Source organism: Lampetra planeri, chromosome 38 (assembly GCF_965212315.1).
Source record: "Lampetra planeri chromosome 38, kcLamPlan1.2.h2, whole genome shotgun sequence".
NCBI classification, from domain to species: Eukaryota; Metazoa; Chordata; class Hyperoartia; order Petromyzontiformes; family Petromyzontidae; genus Lampetra; species Lampetra planeri.
Genome location: NC_136144.1, coordinates 9,682,552 through 9,704,384, shown reverse-complemented (window position 1 = coordinate 9,704,384; position 21,833 = coordinate 9,682,552). Strand labels below are relative to the sequence as shown.

Genomic DNA, 21,833 nt, shown 5'->3' with positions numbered 1-21,833 from the left:
AGAATCTGAAACTCTAGAAAATTCTGGGTTTTTTCTCTCTCTCTCTCTCAGCTAGTTTTTGCTACGCTAATTTACAGTGCCGTGTGTATTTTTTGTCGCTGATGTCATCTACGGAACCCCTCACCAAAGGCTAAGCATCTCTCTCTCTGTCAAGGCTCAAAGCCTCAACTGTTTGTCACGGATAAGATGACTCATCCTCCTCAAGCGGCTTCAACTAACGAGCGAGCCAATTACTTTGGCATTATGTGGGACACTCCGGTGGAGCTGCAGATTGAGAGATGATCCTTCAGATGGCAGAGCAGCTCACAGAACCGCGGGTCCGCGCGCTCCCCGCTAATGCAAAGAGATGACCAAAGCAATTGTGTATTACCACTCTAAGCCTCTCCTTGCACCCACAATACACCCCTATTGTACTGCGGGTTTAGATAATGCAATTAATTATCTGCGGGCTATTGTGGTTGGCATCTCTCCGAGGTCAATTAATCAAGTGCCATTGTGGGAAGGCGGTAGTGGTCATAGTCATATGGATAGACTGGTCCCCCACCATGAGAATGTGGAATTGCCGCCAGTGGAGTGACATAGGACTGGTGACAGGGACGAGTTATGGCTGACACAACGGAGACGCTCTGACGTTGCAGGATTTGGTTCAAGCCTGCGTCGTTGCGTATTCTGGACGCAGTCTAATCCCTAAAGATAGCGACATCTCGAGTACGTATGAGCAGATGAGGCTAGCTTATATCTTCACGTGGTGTCTCTTCGAACAGCCGATGGCCAAATCGCCATCCTGGTGGATCTTGGAAAAACTAAGCAGGCATGAGCCTGTGGAGCGCGTTATCTATGGGGAGGTTGTGGCAGGCTTGGACTGCGGGAACGGCCAGGAGCTCATAGCACAGCAGCGGATTAGATGTATACGGCATCTCAAAGCTACCGCATCTCAACGCGCCTCCGATTAGCACGGCTGGCTACATACGGTGCGAAGGAAGTAACAAAAATACATGCGTCCACTGCGCTCCGTAGAACGGCGAGGACATTCTTTTGGCGAGAGAGGCAGGCAGTCATAGACCATGGGGGTAAAAAAAAAGGATAAATCTTGAGCCTGGACTTGAACAGGGGCAGGAAACCGACAGCACGGGCAGCAGAGGAAAGGGATTCACTCTGCACAGAGCTTGGAACGTGCTCCCCTCATTTGCGTGGGGCTTTTTCTCCAGGTATTGATGTTTCCTCCGACACGTGCCGAACGTTGCACACAACGTGCTTGCCGCAAATGAACCACAGCACTTCGCCGATCTCGTCAAAGGGGCATTGAACCATCATCGCGTGAACTCCGCTCATCACCCTCGCAGCGGCGGCAGCAGCGGCGCCATCGCGCGGCGCTTTCCGATGCGCTTCTGCGGCCGTCTGGAACGCTCTTCCTTCCGAGACTAGGAAGCCACTGGAGCAGTGCACTTTTAAATTGTCATCATCTAGATCGACAAGCTCGTTTCTTTAAAACTGCGGGTTGTGTCCGATTTGTTGTCCTTCCAGCGCACCTCCGATTAGCGCGGTTGGGCTACGTACGCTGCGAAAACGATGTCAACATACACACACACACAAAGACTCATCACTCAAGTTGGCCAAACACTCAAACCAGGGTTTGAGTCAAGATTTCAGCCGCCTGTAATTGAACCGAGTTTTCCCACTTGCCCCCTTACTCAGACGAGTTGCGCTGGATACCCCTCGTTTTGATCCACGCTCCTTTCATCCAGACCGATATGCCGCTGCTGCTGCTGCTGCCACTGTACGAAGTCCAAACGCGCTGTCGATGTCGCGCTGGCATCAAGAGACGGTGGCGACTTTCAGAACCCTCGCAAAAGAGAGCAACGGCTCCACCTTGCGTCAGAGAAAGGCCCTGGCAGATAACGTCAAGTAACTCTACCTCTGAAAGCCTCTTCTTTAGCCCCCCCCCCGCCCGCAATGGTGACTGGCTTCCAAAGATGAGCAAATTCAGACGGCCGTGTTGCCTGACCTGGAACTGCGGGCGCCTTGTTCCGTGAATCAACGATACGACTTCCTAGCGGGATTGTGGGATCAGCAGAATCGTGGATTCGTGATGCAGTTGACCAGACGGTAAAGAATAAGTGAGTAAAGAAGCCCATGGGGGAATGCCACCCACCCAGCCAGCTCTCTAGGCCAGATAGACCAGCCAAGGGGGTGGTAGGTACACAATCCTGGTGTCGAGAAACAATAGCAACCCTGGCAACCCCAGTGAGTCATCTTACCAGGCGAGGCGCGTTCAGACTTATAGTGAATGACATCACCATCAGCCCTTTTTTGTTTTGTTAAATATAATACCACACACGTTAAACAATCAACATGTTTTTCAATAACACCGTGGCCTTAAAAGGAAACATATAATAGCCAATGTCTCGGGCAATAGCCCTTCTTTGTATGATATAAATGTTAGAGAGAGTGGAGTGATGAGAGTGGATAATGAGGGTTCGAGGCTGCGTCGTACACCACGAGGCCTGGTACAAAACAGAATTACAATTTAACACGCGGTCGTATGGCTTTCGCGACCAATATTATTCATAATAAAGGGATTTTTGGGGCAGTCTAGATCGCATAAAATATAAATGTGTCATTAACCCACAACCACCGGACACAGTCAAGTATTAACTCATTGCCACGTTTTGCTCACGTGACCAACCCGTACTAATTGGCTGTGTCGGGTGGCAGTTGGGTTAACGACACATTTCTATGTACGCGATCTAACCCAACGAAAACCTTAATTATGAAAATATTGACATGTTATAACATGTTTCCTGATGAACAGTTCTAAACCGGCATGTGAATCATTGCCCATCCACCCCACCCCCAAAGAGATTGACTGTGAAAGAAGATTTAAGTTTTTTTTTTAAAGAGCAATTCGATAGGTTTCCGTTATCGTTAAACATCTGGTCCTGGGTTGAATTAATGACGCGTATTAGGTAACGCATTACATTTCGAGGTAATGAGTGGTGCATTAAAAGACACTTGGTGGTGGTGGGGGGGGACTGTAAAAGTACTTAAACACAATAAAAATGGAAACAATAGTTGTGACTTAGTGAATGACATCATCATCAGCCATGATCAATCCACTACTGGATGATGGATCTTATGCACTTTAAAATCCAGATTGACAATCTCATTTCTTCAGAACTGCTTTTTGTGTGTCGTTTGTTGGCCTTCCCCCGCACATCCGATTAGCACGTACGGTGCAAAAGAAATTCAACGTACAGACATACAGACAGGAGTGCCGGGTGAAGGTAGTGCAGGGCCTGTAGCATATGTTATAAAAGGGCCCTAAATAAAAAAAAATAAAACACATAAATGTTGAACCTGCACAGTTAAGTAATTGTATTTTTTCATTTGCTATACAGCCAGATAATACGACAAATCGCTAACCTTAAACACACAGCCGTTCGTAAAAGTTGAAGGCGGTATAGTACTATAGTAATAGAGCAAGTGCAGAATCACTGAACCGGAATTGATATCTTGAAAGCATTTAGCGCGGGGCCCTTGAAAGTGCGGGGCCGGTAGCTACATGTGTAGCAGTTACTACACGTGTGGCAGCTACTACATGTGTAGCAGCTACTATACATGTGTAGCTACTACATGTGTAGCAGCTACTACACATGTGTAGCTACTACACATGTGTAGCAGCTACTTTTGCTACTAGGATCATCCCGCACTGACAGACGCACCTCGCGATACTGCGATCCAACAGCTCTCTTATACGCGTCATTACTCCATCTCCTCGCGAGTCGTTCGCTCAGCCCATCGCCGAGCTGGTGGCGACGGTAGTTGATGACTTCGGTTCACTTGTCGAATCAATTGAGGCGTTTTGCAATTTGAGACGCGGGTGTCTGAAATCTGAATCCACAGACGCGCTCAATACACATCGACGGCACGTGCCGAGTATAGCGAGACAATTGCCTACTCCGTGCGTCTGCAGTAAATAATTGAGCTAAGTGAGAGAGCCCAACAATAAGCAAAAAGCAAACCCATTCTGTTTCCACGTACGGATGCACATTTAAGTGGCCATAGGCTGGCCAGGACAATGCTCATCCAGCGGCAGACGGTCGCTTTAGCAAGCCAACTCTGGGTGCGGTTTCAACGTTCTGGGTCTCGTCGGCCTCGTTAAACGAGTTGCGCCTGCACGGAGCGATAACCATCGGCTCGAATGCAAGCCGCCACGTGGGATCGTTCCTTCGATGAATGGCCCACGGCTTAAGGCGATGCCTTCATCCAGCAGTGGATCTATTATGGCCAATAAACAAAATAGATTTGGGGTGGCATCCAAAGACATTTTCGCTTTGTCTTCTTAGGTTTTTTCGGTAAAGTCACGTGACTTTACTGAAAAAACCTAAGAAGATGATTCCTTGCAGTCACGAAAGCTTCAAATCTAGAAAAAAATTTCGCTTTGTGTTTTAAATTGTTAGACCAGATGCAGCCTGTGAATGATATCGGCGTGCAAGCTTTGGCGCTGTGCTCAATTCAGAGCCTTGATCTGACGCTGATGATTTACAGTGTGGAGGAGCGGCTTGCTAGCAGTCATACAACAACGAGGCAGAGGCTGCGTCAACACCGGTGATCTCTCTGCATGTAGCTCTGAAACACCGTCATACTTTAACCACTAAATAAGCTGCACGTCCTGATGCCCGAAACGCGTGGCTTGCAAACAAACACCTCCCCACATGTTGACGTGTTGTTTACTCCTTGAGCGATAATAATAATTATTAGGGCTGTAACGAGCAGCATATTTGAACAAGGTCACGTGATAGGGCCTCTATTCTCTGTTGGCCTCGGTTTAATGCTTAACCTGAGGCCTTTTAGTGATCTGCATCTCAATTGCACCCAGGGCCGGCCCGAGGCATAAGCGAACTAAGCGGCTGCTTGGGGCCCCCTGGCCACCAGGGGGCCCCCGAATCGTTTTTTTTTTACAATTAAATAACTTAAACAAGTGATATAAATGAATTAATGAATGAATGAATAAATGATTCAAGACAAGAAAATTCTGTCGACAACTGCTGCTTTGTCACGGCTCACGGATGTCACGGCTCATTGACAATTCGCGTGGGCGCGGGCGCGGGCGCGGGCAGGTGCGCGCAATTGTACGTCACGATAATAAATACGCCTAAGCCATGTCACAAAAAAGGACGTATCCCTCTGGTGCCGAAAAAAGAAAAAAGAAAAGGACCGAGGAGGAGAAAAAAGAGCGAGATAAAGGTATGTTTGCATTATTATTTACAGTATGTTTTGTGCAGCAGCAGCACAAATTGTGCTCACGTCACTTGAGGAGAAGCTGTACAATTTGTTCGCTGGGTCCACTCAAAGGTGGGCCATCTTACGGAAGTTTGTTGACATCACCCTCAAGTCCTGGAGTGAGACACGCTGGGAAAGCCGGATAAAAAGTATTGAAGCTTTGCGCTACCAGTCAGAGAAGGTGAGGGAAGCCCTGCTAGAACTGAGAAGTAAAGCGACTGACCCTGTAGTGGCTGTTGAAGCCAACTCCCTTGCGGAAGAGATAGGTTCATTTAGGTTTCAGATTTGTTGTGTTGTCTGGTGTGACATTTTGTCTAAAATTAACATCACGAGCAAGCTTCTACAGTCAACCAACATGCAGCTTGATGTAGCGGTTAACCTTGTAAAAAAGAACAAAGGCGAACTTATCAGTTACCGAAAAACAGGCTTCTGTGATGCACAGACATCTGCTAAAGAAATTTGTGAGCGGATGAACACAGAAGCAGTGCTGAAAGAGAAGCGATTGCGTTCTACAAAAAGGCACTTTGCCTATGAGGCTGCAGATGAGCCGATAGTGGACGCTATGAAGAGGCTGGAAGTGTCATTTTTTAATGCTGTAGTGGACCGTAGTATTCTGTCATTGGAGGATAGATTTAAGTCTCTAAGTGAGGTTAAAGAGAACTTTGGAGTGCTGCTCAATTTTAGGGAGCTAGATCAAAAGGTCCGGAGGGAACAATGTGAGCTTCTTGGGGAAAAACTCTCTTGTGGAGAGGAGGCTGATATTGATGGTAGCGCACTGGCAGTAGAGATAGAGAGTCTTCCTGAACTTCCCCAAACTATGATGACTGCCTTTGAGCTTCTCACATACCTCTCACAAAATGAGATGTGTGAGCTTTACCCAAATCTTTGGGTAGCTCTCAGGATAGCCTGCACTCTGCCTGTGTCAGTTGCCTCAGCAGAGAGGAGCTTTTCCAAGCTCAAATTGATAAAAACATATTTGAGATCATCAATGGCCCAGGAAAGACTAAGTGGACTTGCAGTCATTAGTATTAATAACAAAGTTGGCCAAGCAATACCATACAATGATGTCATTAGTGACTTTGCCTCCAGAAAAGCTAGGAAGGAACGATTTTGAGGTCATTGTTGTACAGTTGACATTGTTGAACCCTTGCTGTTCTTATGTTTGCTTTCATTATTTAAGTATCTTTTTTTTTGTAACATTCTATTTTTGATTAGATTAATGTTTGTCTATTTTGGTTTTATTTAAAAGATTGCACATTTAATGCACATTTGCAAATAATTTATTTAATATGTTTTTTGTGACCGTTTGTATTCAGAAGTTTTAATAAAAGAGTGAAGTATTTTAAGTGTTGTTTTTATTTTTTATTAATACATAACCTCACTGTATTCGTTTATAATATTCGCTATAACATTATAGTGTGACATTTGTGTCAATAATCTTCTAGCACAGATGAGTCTGCGTGGTGGGAGGGGGGCCCCCAAATCAAATTCTGCTTAGGGCCCCCAAGAGGCTCGGGCCGGCACTGATTGCACCTCCTCCCACCTTCCCGCAACCACTCGCTCTGCCACTGCAGCACAGTGGGGGGTGGGTGGGGTGGGGTGTTGACTCTGGCGACAATTATCGTCTGGCCCACGCGAATTCGTGAATGGGCTCGGACCAGCCGTGGCAGGTTTCATGCTGCCTCAATGACCCCCCCATAACCCCCCCCCCCCCGGCTGGCACGGTTAAGGGCAGCCAGTCGCGTGAGGGCTCCCGCATTCTCCGGCCACCGCGTTTCCCTGATCGCTTGGGGGCGGAGGGCCATCAGAATCCCACGTCCCTGCAGCCACGGCCGCTGCAGCTACTGCTCACCACAAATATCTCCAGGGTGGGTCCAGGGCACCACCACGGTCAGCATTTATTCCCTGCCGAGCGCCGCGCCGTGCGCGGTGTGATTCGTGACATGGACGCGGCAAGAGAGCGCGGCAGCGCGTGCGGTCCCGTTATCCTGGTCGTCAGCCCTCACTGCTGCTGCTGCTGCTGTGGCCGCTGTTGCTGCTGCTGCTGCAGCCGCCGCTGCTGCTGCTGCAGAAGAAGACTCGAGTGGGTGAGTGGCTCGTACCCGCTGTGGGCGTCTCGCCAGGCTTGTTGTGGCATGAATTGTAATCATTATTATTATTGATCGTTCTGGGTCTGCCCTGCATCAGCGTCTGCGGTCCCCTTCTCGTACTATTTGACCGCAGCGGCGATCTGGGCAGCGTGAAGAACGTCTGAGCCAAAGAGCTACCGACGTTTAGGCAGAGGACAAAGGGAGGAAGGTCTAGGAGCAGAAACAGAGTTGACGTGCCAGCAATATTGTTTGGCTAAGTGGCGCTTGTTTGCAGATTGCCCAACTCCGTGTCGGAAGGTCGCGAGTTTGACTCAGCACGTCGTCATCCTCGTCTCTCTGGGCTCGAGAGGAAGGGGTGCCACTGTGTGAGGAGCTGACCGTGGTTGTTAAGTGGATGCACTGGCTCCCAATGTGGGAATGTGGAATTGACGCATGTCGATTTGGTGCTCACACACGGGCTGAACGGATTTCAGTCGACGGATCGATGCGTCGTCATTACATCGACAAAATAATCATCGGTCATTTTCTGAGCTCGGCTCTCTCTGTTCTGAATAATGGTCATTGCCCGAAACATCAGCCTGCTGTGTTTATTTCAGTGGCGAGGCAGTGCCAATGATTACAGTGGAAACCTAAGCTTGTGCTGGATGCTGGTATCATATTCAAAGACAACGTTGCTCCCCTGTAGTCTCTAACAGAGTTTTGGGGCAAGTGTTGTTAGTGAGCACTTATTAAGACCGGCACGGCACACGGGGGCATGGGTGGCCACCACGACGCCCGGCTGCCTCTGTCTCCCCAGTGGCGATGTTTACACGTCACACCGGGTACCCATTTAAGGCCGAGTCGACCTAGGGAAGACCCAGCACCCGTTCAGATATTCGTCACCGACGTTACCCGTGAGCGGGAATCGCATTCGGGTCGCCGGGATCTAACCGCTCGACTACTACTCTCTTACGGGGGCATCTCACACACGTACACACAGTTGTGTGTGTGTCCACGCACAGCTGTGTGTGTACGGCACTAAAGGTTTAATTGAACGGGACCAGGTAATGGAGAGGGCAGGTTGGCAGAAAATCCAGAAACATGACCCTAATCCTTTAAGCATTAAACTAAGCGAAATGTATTTACATTCTCTGTCATTGTAATTTCTCTACATTTAATTCAATACATTGAGCGTCACGTAGGTCAGTTGAATGTTCTTCTCGGCATGCAAACAGCCGATAAGTTCAGATGAGCGATGGCTTCCGGGGTGGTTGAGTGACAGGGCGACGTGATAGCGTATGACGCGTGTGTTGTTCTGTGTTTGACCAAGAGGTATCTTCAAAGTGTGTAGGGAATATCATGAAACACCCACAGTGTCTTGATTTAAAGCTTTCGTGACTGCAGCGATTCATATTCTTGGTTTCCTTCTATGCGACTTTACCGAAATAACCAAGAATATGTACCCACAGTGTTGTTTACAACAGTGCTATCTATGGTGGCGAGATGTTAACTACCTCGCCTGATATACAGGACGTCGTGAGTTCGATTCCTGTATATTTGGAGTTTGCATGTTCTCCCCGCAGTCGCATGGACAATCAACTAAAGCGTGAGAGCCTTCTCACCGCCTCCAGTAAAAACAGGTCGCCTTTTATTTCCTCATGAAGGTTATTAGCCCAGCGCCTCGACACCTCAATGTGACCTTCCAGTCGTGCCGGACATTTATTTCTGGATGTTTTTCAGCCACGGCACAATTTTAAAAGCCAACCCCCTCCTCCCCCCTCCTGCTTTGCCACCCTCTGCACAACTTATCGCAGCCAAGCCACGGCTTTATGACGCTGTAAAAAAAGTGGAATTTACATTTTTCCAAGGTGAACCGATCGTAACACGCAGCAAAAAAGCATCGCACCAAAATAGTACATATTTTTTCAGATGAAGCTTCCGTGCAATCGTGTCTTGTCGACGATGCAGCGCACGTGCAGATGGAATCAGAACCTTTGTTTGGACTGCAGCAGGAGGAATCTGAAGAGCTATGAAGCTCTTTTTCACAGATGTCCAGTAGGGGCACGGGGGTCAGCGAGTTGCAACAACAAACGATATCAAAAAACAAACCGATCGGAGTGCAAAATTGAGAAACGGTAAGCAAGTCACGAAAAATAAATAAGTAATAACGTATATGGGCTTGTTGGACTTATTTCGCACCGTACGTAGCCAACCGTGCTAATTGGAGGAGTACAGACTATAAATAGGACTAGGTGAACTAGCGGACATGGGCAGGACACGGTGGCGCTGTCTTGGATAATCGCCAATGGTCAAGGGTAATAAAGGAGTGGCGGCCAAGGAATGGAACGAATTTGACGAGTGGGCGTGCACAGGGGAGATGGAGCGATGAAATCAGTTCGTGTGCGGGTGCCGGCTGGATCACAACCTAACAGGATCGCGAGAGGTGGCGACGGCGGAGACTTTGCGGAGGCCTTCATCCAGCAGTGGATCGATCATGGCTGAAGTAGATGATGATGATGATGATGAACAAAAGTGCATGCAAGAATAAAAACACAGATGGTGGATTACAGCGCAGTGTAGGAGGCCACAGGGTGAGCTCACAAATGAGTCGATGTAGCTCAATGGATGAACAACAAGGGTATTAATGTGATGCTTCTAATGACAACGTTGGAGCTGTGATGTCGACTGTGATGATGATGGTGGTGATGGTAGTTGTGATGATGATGATGATTATTGATGACAGACGATGATGATGTGTACAATAGAACTTCAACAAGGGAGATGAGAGGTTTGTGGATGGGACATTGGACAGATGTGCTGGTGATACTGTGGCCAGGTGCACTGTGGTCGGTGGTGCTGTTGATGGGCGGTGACGTGGCCGGGCGGTGGTGCAGGCCTCGGTGGGACTTTCGTGGTTGAAATAACGTTTCATATTTATTCTTAACGACGCACGTGTCACGTGGCCCGCGTGGTTTGCTCTGCTGCCGCCACCACAGGGGGTGAAGCCTGCGAGCTTCGACAAGGTGGCCTTCCCCGAGGTGAAGGAGATCATCGAAGGATGCATCCGCAAGACCAGCGACGAGCGGTAACGCGCGCACCGGCAAGCCTAGACGCTCGCGCGCATGCCAGTGGGGCACTGCGGTGGCCAGGAGATGTGAGCCCCTGGTGGCCCTTGACGTGCGGCCCCCGACAATACACGCAATGTGAAAACCACACCCCAGCGTCGTGCTGTCAAACCCAGCGGATGTGTGGCGGCCCTCACACTGTAGTCTTTTCGGCGAACGTGGCCCCGCTCTGAAAATTAGTGAAGAACGCCGCTTGAGATGATTTGGCTGCTACTATACATTCCCGCATGTGACAATGTCAGCCACTTTAAAGAGCTGCCACGTGTGGCCAGGTCGCCCCTGAACAAGAGTGAACAAGAGCGCGTCGCTCAGTGGGCTCTACACGGTCAAATAAAACAGTGACGTTGCGGGGATTCTTCTTTACGCAGCCTCTGCTGAACGATTCGCTCTTCCACATTGACCACACGTGGTCGGCGAGACGTGGGAGTACCCACACTGTGCCCCACCGCAGGCTACCTGTGGATCGACAAACTGCGTGCGGCTCGGCCAATCGGATGCGTTGGGACTGCGCGTGGCGTTGGGTTACGCAATCCCACACGGGCTGCACAACTTCCTCGCATCATTTCAAATGATGCCACGCTTGTGAAAAAAATCAGCTGCCAGACTAATTACAATTTTTGAACTTCAGTCGTGCTACTTATCATGACGAGCTATTAGAATTGTTTGTTTATTCGCAGCAACTGACTTCGAGTTGAAATATCCACACCCCCCGATTCGGACGGTCGGCTACGTACAGTGCGAAAGAAAGTTGAGCGTGCATCGAAACAAATTTGGAGCGCCCTTCATGTGTCACCCCCCCGTGCGTGCGCCCCCTTCCCCCCGCGCAGCTTCTCCATCAAGGACCTGCTGGCGCACGCGTTCTTCGCGGAGGACACGGGCGTGCGCGTGGAGCTGGCGGAGGAGGACGACGGCGAGCGGAGGACCATCAAGCTGTGGCTGCGCGTGGAGGACTCGCGCAAGTTGCGGGGCCGTTACCGCGACAACGAGGCCGTCGAGTTCAGCTTCGACCTCGACTTTGACATCCCGGAGCAGGTGGCCCAGGAGATGGTGAGAAGCCGCTTACGGAGAGACGCGGGGAGACGCGTGGGGAGACGCACGGGGAGACGCGGGGGAGACGCGGGGGAGACGCGTGGGGAGACGCGGGGGAGACGCGGGGGAGACGCGGGGAGACACGGGGGAGACACGGGGGAGACGCGGGGGAGATGCGGGGAGACGTGGGGAGACACGGGGGAGACACGGGGGAGACACGGGGGAGACGCGGGGGAGACGCGGGGGAGACGCGGGGGAGACGCGGGGGAGACGCGGGGGAGACGCGGGGGAGACGCGGGGAGACGCGGGGGAGACGCGGGGGAGACGCGGGGGAGACGCGGGGAGACGCGGGGAGATGCGGGGGAGACACGGGGAGACGCGGGGGAGACGCGGGGAGACGCGGGGAGACGCGGGGGAGACGCGGGGGAGACGCGGGGAGACGTGGGGGAGACGCGTGGGGAGACGCAGGGAGACGCGCGGGGAGACGCGGGGAGACGCGGGGGAGACGCGGGGAGACGCGGGGAGACGCGCGGGGAGACGCACGGGAGACGCGGGGGAGACGCGGGGAGACGTGGGGGAGACGCGTGGGGAGACGCGGGGAGACACGCGGGGAGACGCGGGGAGACGCGCGGGGAGACGCGTGGGGAGACGCGGGGGAGACACGCGGGGAGACGCGGGGAGACGCGGGGAGACGCGGGGAGACGCGCGGGGAGACGCGGGGAGACGCGCGGGGAGACGCGTGGGGAGACGCGGGGGAAGACACGTATGGAGACGTGCGGGGAGACACGCGGGGAGACGTTTGGGAGACGTGGGGAAGACGAGGGGGAGGCGCGGGGAAAACACCGCGGGGAGACGTCGTTACGGGGAGCGGAGACGGGGGGCACTTCGATGTCGAGATGTTGACTACATCGACTGGTATTACAGGAGGTCGTCGGTTCCATCCCTACCCTGACGGCTGTATATTTGGAGTTTGCATGTTCTCGCCATGGTCGCGTGGATTTTTCTCCGCGTCCTCTGGTTTTTCCCTCCACATATAGAAACATGCGTTTCGAGAATTTGGCTGCTTTAAACGTGTACATGATAAGCCACATAATTGAGCTATTATTTGTAGCCAGGTCGCTTATGAAAAAGAGTTATATAGCTCAGTGGGCTTTACTTGTGGAGAGATTTAAGAGACTAACTTCTTTCGCACCGTACGTAGCCAACTGTGCTAATTGGAGGTGCGGGGGAAGGCGAAACAATCTAAACACAAAAAGCAGTTTAAAAAAAAATAGTTTTAAAAGTGCATAGCTCCAGTGGCTTCCTAACATCGGAAGGAGGAGCGTTGCACGCGGCCGCTGAAGCGCGTCTGAAAGCGCCGCGCGACGCGGCGACGACCGTGCGATGGCCACCCAAAAGCCTCCGCCGCTCCTGCGAGGACGAAACCGGAGTCCGCACGACGGGTTACGCTCCTTGACGAGAACGGCGAAGGCTTATCGCCGTTCATTCGTGGCGAGCACTTCGCGCGCGCTACGAGCGCGGCGACCCCCGTATCAACGCGTTCGTTTCGGCGACCGGAAACCAAAGGCGAACTCGGCGAGCACCGGACGGCGCCTTTCTGTGCGACCCCGCGGCAGGTCGAGTCGAGCATCATCCACGAGAGCGACCTGAAGACGGTCGCCAAGGCGATCAGGGACCGCGTGACCCTCCTGCGGAGCAAGCGCGACGAGCTGGAGACGGCGCGCCGGGAGAAGGCGCGGGGCGAGGCCGAGGAGGAGGAGCAGCAGCAGCAGCAGGAGCAGCGGCAGAGGGAGGCCGATGCCCACGCCCGCGATGCCTGGCTCGCCGGCCGGGCCTCCGCCCTGTCCTCGCCACCGGCCGCCAGGACGCCGGCGGGAGATTTCGCGCTCGGCCCATCGGCCGAGGCGGACGAACCGGAGGCCGATCGTTACCGGGACGCGGCGCTGACGCCGTCGTGTAAGTTCTGTGGTGGCCGTCGGTTGTCAACGTTCGGTGTGAAATGAGTTCAACTTGCATATATACGTACAAGGCCCTCGTTTTAAGCTGCTTGCGGTGGTCGCTGGCCACGGGCTGGCAAAGCTTATGAGTGGCACCAACCCCTTTACCGTCATCACCAGCAGCATCCATTGTCTCTCTACTGCTGATGAGTGATTACATCGTGGGACGTCAATTGTCAACGTTAGTTTACAGTTATTTCGTGAACATCTTGTCAGGTATTACACTTCTTAAGGGAAAGTATACGAACCTCGATGGTTGTGATGCGACGGTCTTTTGCTAATGGGACGACACGAATATCGCGGATCCTTACGTCGCACAATCACGTATCGTAGTGCGGCCATATAATGGCAGCCCTGGTGTGTTCAGGCGTCTTTCACGGATTTTGATGAATAAACGACCTCCTCCTCTGTGGAGGAGGCTCGTGAGGGATGCTGCTGGGTCGTTGGAGGCAGTCGCCCTCCCAACAACAACGGAGGAGCAACGCTCACAACAACGAGCGGAGCGCTGAACGGCTTTTAGAGTTGGCACAGTGGGGAGCAAAGGTGGTGCATCTATCTGTCATCTCAGTCAGTCAACCCACGGCACCTGCTGGGTCTATCCGTGACCTCCTGTCAGTGAGCCTTCGACACTTTATTTGGCCTGAAAGCGAACCTGATCAACGAGCGGCATCGTTGATCTCGTCTGCCTGTGTGCACGTCTGTCTGTCCACCCGTCCCCCTGCACGCTCACCCTCACGCTCTCTCCCGCTCTCTCTCTCCCGCTCTCTCTCTGTCTCGCGGCTGGCGGCCCCGCAGATGGCCGCGCCGACAGCGGCCGCGGCTCCTCGTGCCACACGGACACGCAGGGCAGCCAACAGGGCCTGGCTCGCGCCCCCATCCCCGACGCGTTCGCGTCCACGCTGTCGTCCGCGCCCCACACGCCGTCGTCCGCGCCCCACACGCCGTCGGGGCCCCAGGCATCGCCGGGGCCGCAGGCGTCGCCGCCCCTCTCCTCGCTGCCGTACCTCCGGCAGCAAATGGTGAGTCCTGCCCTCTGGCTGACGGTGGCGGTCAGCCCGGGTAGCCGATGTAAAATTCCTTCGAGGGCCACCGAACGACGTCCTTCTTGGTTTTGGCCAGGCTCAGAGAGGCTGCCCCCTTGACCGTTGCCGGTCTGCGTACGGCGCGAAAGTGAAGTACAAGTGCAGTTCAACTCACGGTGGGGGGGCGATGCGATGGTCGGTCGGCCGGCGCTTCCCAACCTGTGGTCTGAGGACCCCTGATGCTCCGTGAGGCCGCTGCTGCTACGGGGGGGGGGGGGGATCTGCGGAAAATAACAAGGAAATGTACAATTTCAAAACGTGGTGGCCCGCAAAATGTTTGGAGGTTCAAAAGGTTGGGAACTGCTGTGCTCGGCTATGCGAGTAGTGGGCGGGGCTACCTGGGCAGTGGGCGGGGCTACCAGAGTAGTGGGCGGGGCTACCTGGACAGTGGGCGGGGCTACCAGAGTAGTGGGCGGGGCTATACGAGCAGTGGGTGGGGCGACCTGCAGGGTAAGTGGGCCCTATGAGCAGTGGCGGTATTATTTTAGACTTTAACCGTCTTAACGGTTTCACACGACAACTAGTTCAGATAGTAAGCCAAAGAGTTTGTTTTACCGAAGTGTTGCATTTATATTTTTGGAATGACTTTGCTCGTCGAGATGCTAGTTATATCGTTAAACAACTGTGGAATTGTATCGATGATCGAGGTGTTTTGTGTTAGATCGCGTAACTATATCCTTTACCAACTGGTAATGGACCTGACTGGCTCACAAGTGACGACATCACATCTATTGCTCTGGCTGTCCCCCTGATGATGCCGGTTGTAATTACTGGCGAAACGTCGAACTCCAATTGTAAATGGTGTTGTGGGTTTACTCTCCAACACACCGGTGTGCTGTACTAGTAACGAATTTGCCCATTCTGTTTTCATGACAAACCTTACTAATTGGCTGTGTCGGGTGGTGGCAGGTTTAACGACACATTTATATTTATTCACGCGATCCAAACCAAAAACCTCTGTTATTGATAATATTGGTCAGAAAGCCTACATGTCAAAGTAATTGTGGAATTAACACTACATTTTAAGACTTGTTTATCCTCCGCCATTGAATGTGCTGTTGTTGTTTTTGTTGCTGCGGGGTTGTGGTTTGTGTACCGCGCGTGCCCGGCTTGCGTAACCTGCACGTCACGAGACCGCTTGGCCGCTTGATCGCTTGATCGCTTGACTCACCGCGGTCAATCCCACCCACAGTGCTTCTTGCTAATCCCACCTGCGACGACTCCCCCGTGAGAGCGCTTTAACCCCGCAACTAATGACAATCTACAACAACCAAACCAAACAAACCAAATGTACGATCTCGGCCAACCGCCTGGCCGCTGCCGACTAACACCGAGGAATGAAGACCCACCCAAAGGAGAAGAAGGAGAATGGACGATCGCGCACAGAAGACGGAAGAGGGGTGATACCGTCACGGTCGACGGCTCTGGATGAGTGGCGTCCGCCACCTTGCGGGTGCCCCCTTCCTTTCCCTGAGAATCTCGCGTCCTTCCCCTCTTCCCCACCCCACACCCGACGCTTGGTTTGCGATTCCTCTCCGCCCGCCTCTTTGTCGTGACGGTGGCTCAAAAATTCGGGGGCAGCTTTTCACGTCCCGGTTTTGATTTGTCCAATGTGCAATTTTTGGGTTATTTTTTATCTTCCTGCCAAATTCTACTGCTTTTGGCTAAGCCCAGCCAAAAAATTGCTCTCCGACGCATTTTCGGGTCGCGCCGCGTGTTTTTCGGCACGATGTCCGACGTTTCGCCCCACGTACGATGGGAGCTTAGGAAACCCCGGGGGCGGTGGTTTCGCAGCGTAGTTTCCATTAGACGGCAAAACGAAAATTACGAATGCACACTCGCAAAATGCGGACGCTTGGTCCGGGCACGGAATATATAAACGGGGTGATTAAAGTGCCGGCAAATCTTTAATTCCTTTGGACACTTTGTCGAAAATGCGCCAACGCCTCCATCGCCAACTCTGGCTTTAGCAACGTCATTTACGATCAGTTAACGTCCGCCAAACAACAACTAACCGTACCCACAGCCATGGCGTTACCTTTAACAGTCACGTCATGCAAGGTGGTTAGCTCAGCGTTAACGCTTGCGGGCGATGCGATTGTAGCTGTCCGAGTCTCTTGAGTTCACCAGTGGCGCTCCCGTCTGCCTGGTGTGCCTCTGTTGTGTTTGTTTGTCCTTCCCTCTCCCGTCCCTCTTGTGTCTCCCTCCATTCCCTGTCTCCCGCCTGCGTTTCCCTTCCCCGCTCTCTCTCCCCTCTCTCCGTCTCTGTTTTCATCACCTCGCCTTTCTGCTCCCGCACCTCCTCTACTTCCACGCTTTCCAGCTCACTCACCGCCCTTCACTCTGCATTCTCTCTCCGATTCGATCCCTCCTCGCCTCTTGTCTCGTCCCTCCTCCTCCCCTCCTCCCCTCCTCCCCTCATTCCCCATTCCCCATTCCCGCTCCTCAGCCTCAGCGCCGACACAGCCTCTCCGTGTGCCTCCTCCGCCCCGGCGCGGCCAGCCGACCGTCGAGCCCTCGCTCTCCCTCCCCGCCCCCCTGCCCATCCCCCCTGCTCCCCCTCCACCAGCTGCCGCACTTCCCATCCCCTCCATCGCCGCAACCTCCTCATCATCATCATTACCATCATCACCTTCACCCTGGCAGCGCCGTTGCCGCAGCGGCGGCGGCCCCCCTCCACGCCCGGACCCCCGGCGGGCGCCGCCTCTCGCTCACAGAGGACCTGGCTCGAGCTCTCGACCTCCTGCTGCCCATGCGCAGCGGCGGCGCCAGCGGCGCCACTAGCGGAGGCCCCTCGGGGCCGGGCTCGCGATGCGACTCGCCGGTGCCGCGCGGTCGGCGGTACAGCCTCCCCGCGCTCGCTCTCTCCGCCGTACGTCCGCCGTTAGAGACCCGAGACCGAGGCGAGCGGGGCGGTGCTGGCCCGGAGCACGAGGGATGACGCCGTTTAAACGCCTGACCCTGTGGTTTCCCTTGAAGCCTGTTGTGTGGACGCTGATCGAGGGTAGGGACATGCCTGGCTGGCCACCTGCGCTCAGAGGCAGCGGTCACAGACGTTCCGTTGCGCCGTCGCAGACAGCGCGGCGACCACGCCGTGCGGAGGGCGACACCCGCGGAACGAGCGCCCGTGCATTTCCACGCCACCACTGGAAATTAGACTAATTGATTAGCAATTCTTCAAATGAAATTAATTAAAATAGTCATGGTACATGTGCACAATTGTGCTTTTAAGAGTCAATTAAATGCGCGTGACGCAAAATTAAATGCTCATATTTCTCTAGACTAATTGAGCAAACAACACGGATTGTGTGACGCATGTCATACAGACAATCGCAGAAAAGTCTCTTCTCTTAACTAATTGGTGACACTGAATTGGACGATTCACTCATCAGGGAGGTAAATCACTACATGCCTACCAGTTATTTAATTCATTATTTCGTGATTGTATAATGCAGCAGAGGAACGTGGAATTTACACCACTAACTCAGGGCAGTACAAAGCAGACAAGCACCGCTCCACGCTCATTAGACGTTGTGCAATTTGCCATGTTTATGTGTACATATGTATATACAATGCTATATATGCATATGGATGTGTATGCATATTTTTCTATGCATACACACACAAATGGTCCAATGTAAAACATTTAAACGACGCAACTTTGATTCAACGCTCAATGTCACACCCACACATTTCTCTCAATAACCAACGACAGGACCATCGGGGCAAATGATGATGCGCTAATCATGTCTTAACCGCAGTGCATTTGCTATTGGCGCCATTCCTACATCTGAGCGATGTGTTTCGCAGATGGGTAGGAGTCTGCAGTATGGGTGGCGAGATGTTATCTCCCTCGCCTAGTATGCAGGAGGTCACGGGTTCGTTCCCGGACCCTGATAACGTTCTCTCTCCCCATGGTGGTCGCGTGGATTTTTCTCCGGGTTCCTCCAGTTCTTCCCCCACCCTCACCTCCCCAAATTTAGAAAGACACCTTTAGATTATATTCGGCTATCGCTGTAAATTCCCACACGTGACGATAAAGCCACCTCGATGAGCTAACACGTGCCAGTTTGACTGAGCGAGGGCTAGCAGCTCTTTGGGCACTGCTACCGTTTCGAAGTAAAGAGTCGGTACATCGTCCGGGACTAAACGAGCCTTCGCGAACGTCTTGGGAAGGCTTCACCGCTGCTGGTTTTGAGCTGGCGAGCCGCGTGGCAGTGAAGCGCGCAACAAAACCCACCGGGGCCACCGACGTTAAGTGCCCTCCCCCGCTTTGATCTCCCGCGCGACACGCATGGCGCACGCGGTGCCCCGCACGCGCAGCATGGCTCACGGCCCCTGCCTCCCGGAGGCTCCGGCCTCGCGGCGCCGCCGAACTGCGGAGCTCGGTTTCCCTGCACGGCGCGGGCGGGAGCGCACGACGCACGCGACCTCGCCTCCCGCTCGTGTTTTGTTTGCTGTGAACGTCCGTGGACCTTCATGCTTCTCATCCACCAATGTTCTGCGTCTTCTCCCATCTCCTGTTGTGTGCGTGCGTGCATGCGTTCGGTCGCCGTTTGTGCCGCCCCTTGAGCGTTGTCCCGTTCTCTCTTGTGGACGCAGACCAGACACCTGCCGGTCGCCGCACATTGCGCGGGCGACGGTGCTGCTCTCTCGTTCAGCTCCATTCCCGAACGGCCGAGCGCCGGGCCGCCCCGCTCTCCATTCCATCTGCACTCCCCCTCCAGCCCCCCCCCCGGCTTTTTCTACCACCGCCACGCCGGCGCGGGTGGCTCTCTCACCGAGGCCCTGCCGCGCCACGTCCACCACTGGGCCGGGCCGAGCAACCTCGCTCGGTTCTCGTACCCGCCGCCGCAGTCGGGGCAGGGCGAGTCATCGGCCGACGGTTTGTCCTTCGCGCCGGCTCTGAGCCGAGCGGGCTCCGGCGGGCAAATGGAACGCAGCTCCAGCGGGGAATCCCACCTGGCCGTCGCCGAGTGCCGCACGTCGAGCGAAGATTCGCACTCCGCGGAAACGTACGCCGGCGCTTCTCCCGGGGAGTCCGCCGCCGGTCAGGCGCTCCTGGCGTTTCGGCACGGCGTGGCGCCACACGCCCACGTGATGTCGCATCGCCACCACCACCAGCAGCAGCAGCAGCAACCGTCGCGTCCCGCAACGCCTCCGCCGCCCCTTGGCTGGTACGGCGGCTACAGCCCGCGGGCCGCGTCACCGCAGCCGCCTCTCCTTGCCTTCCCCGGCTCTCCCCAGCGGCCAACCGGACCCGGCGGCGTCCAGCAGCAGCCGCCGCCGCCGGACTTCCGCACCTCGCCGGAACAATTTTACAGCCACCAGCAGCTCCTGCAGTTGAGGCAGCAGGACGGCGGGCACGGCGCCCCGTGCCCGTCTCCCGACTGGCAGCGGCCAGACTACGGCTTCCGGTCCGACCTGGCGGGCGCCCCGCAGCAGGAGGCTTTCTACGGACAGCACGGAGCTGCGGCGATGCCCTCCGCGATGCCGACGGCGTCCCTTGACTTTCGCTTCCCCGCCCTCACGCCGGGCTTTGACGCGCGGCCGCCGGCGCGGCCAGGGCCCCCAGTGGGCCGCGCGCCTCCAGCCGTGCCCCAGTCGGCACCTCCCCTCCAAGGCGGCGGCAGCGCTCAGTCGGCCTTCCCCTTCTTCTCCTCCTCGACTCCGTCGCGCAAGTCCAGCGACGTCGGCTCGCTCGGCTCGTTGGAAAATGTGGCGTGCGGCTCGCTCGAGGGCTGGCCGTCGCCCGTCGTCGCGCCCCTCGGGCTGGAATACGAAGTGGCGTTTGGCTTCGCCGATGCCAGACCTCCTCTCCGTCTGCAGCAGCAGCTGCTGACTTCGCCAGCATTCCCCTCCGCGGTCCTCCAGGTGTTCTCGCGAAACAAGAAAGCGCGCGCGGTGCAACGGACCGATAAATAAATTCAAAACACACGCAGCGCGTGCGTGCATGCTTGCGTGTGTCCTTGGTTATACTTGCGTGACCGAGTCCACGTACTCCGCGAACCACGTGCGCAAAAGCAGCTGTGACGGCTCTGGCCCTGCCCCCAGCATTGCGTTCTGCACGGGAGCCTTCGCGTTGATCTGAAGCGTGGAATCAACCAACGTGTCGGAGACGTTTCCCTGTTTTTCGACGATGATTATTATTATTGCTACAGACCATCGCGGGTCATTCCCTAAAGCCTCGGTACTAAGTGTGGGATGTATTTCTTTCACGTAAAAGGTGGCATTTTATTTGTTTAGTTTTAGGCCTTGGCAGCACCCACAGAGATCACCGATTCAAATATTCTCTGGGATAGCCGACCCAGGCTGCAGGATATGCCCATCAGTGACATCTGTGGGGGTTGCTGCTGGGCCGTAAAACAACAAAAAGCATTGCACGGGGCTTGTTGTTAGACAAACGCTACACGTTCGAAATTAAAAGACGAGCAGGGAGTGGGGCGGGAAGCTCCAGATCTACGGCAACCCATCGAATGTCCGTCAAATGTAAATCGCGCTGAGCAGGTTCCGCTGTGCCAGGCCTCCCATGAGCCACGTGGCCCGTGAGGACGCAAGGTGACTGCCGCCCAGCCACCTTACCGGCAAAGAGTCGATATTGACCGCCCGCGTGCGTACCGTACGCACGCGGGTTGTCGAAGCCTGCAGCAAATAGAGGACCCACGATCGTCACAGGCAGGAAAATAATAGGGTTTGGCGGGGGGGGGGTTTCCATGTCTCTAGTGCCACATCAAAGGCCACGACCTTTGCCCTCGCTGCACATCGCCTCCAATTTCAGGCATCCGTTGAGCCACCCCAGAACGCATGGCGCCCTTCGTTTCACGTTTATTCATCGGTCTGTTGCACGGTGTCTCCATCAACTCTGTAGCACGGGCGGGGGGGGGGGGCTGGGCAAGGGGGGGGGGCTCTAGATGGGGACCTAGCCCCCAAACCCCCCCCCCCCCTCCGCTATCACGTGACACGAGTGCGTTGCGGACGGTCCGCCCCCGTTCGCCATAACTTACGGCTTTTCCCCTCTCTCCCACGGTAGTCGGAACAGTCCTTGCCGAGCCCATCGCAAGAGGAGCTTCCGGCCGTCTTTGGCACGACCCCTCCCCAGGTCACGCAGCAGGTGAGGCCACCGCTCCGCTGGTGCAGCGGCACGAGACTTCGCAGCACGGCGGCAGACCGCGCCAGGCTGTGCCTGGACCAGGGGGCCTCGATTTGTGGGAAAAAATGCTCTGGAGTTTCGATTTAAAGCTTTCGTGA

General features: G+C 54.5%; 1 pseudogene across 1 annotated transcript in view; it reads left to right on the top strand.

The window, feature by feature from the left end:
* Nucleotides 1–21,833, top strand: part of LOC144731282 (uncharacterized) — a 154,799-nt pseudogene that overhangs the window by 112,096 nt on the left and 20,870 nt on the right. Inside the window, exons 5-10 of the transcript XR_013587935.1 lie at nt 10,349–10,437; nt 11,305–11,524; nt 13,123–13,462; nt 14,299–14,522; nt 19,188–20,459; nt 21,616–21,696. The product of XR_013587935.1 is annotated as an uncharacterized LOC144731282 (transcript). The remainder of the gene's footprint in view (nt 1–10,348; nt 10,438–11,304; nt 11,525–13,122; nt 13,463–14,298; nt 14,523–19,187; nt 20,460–21,615; nt 21,697–21,833) is intronic.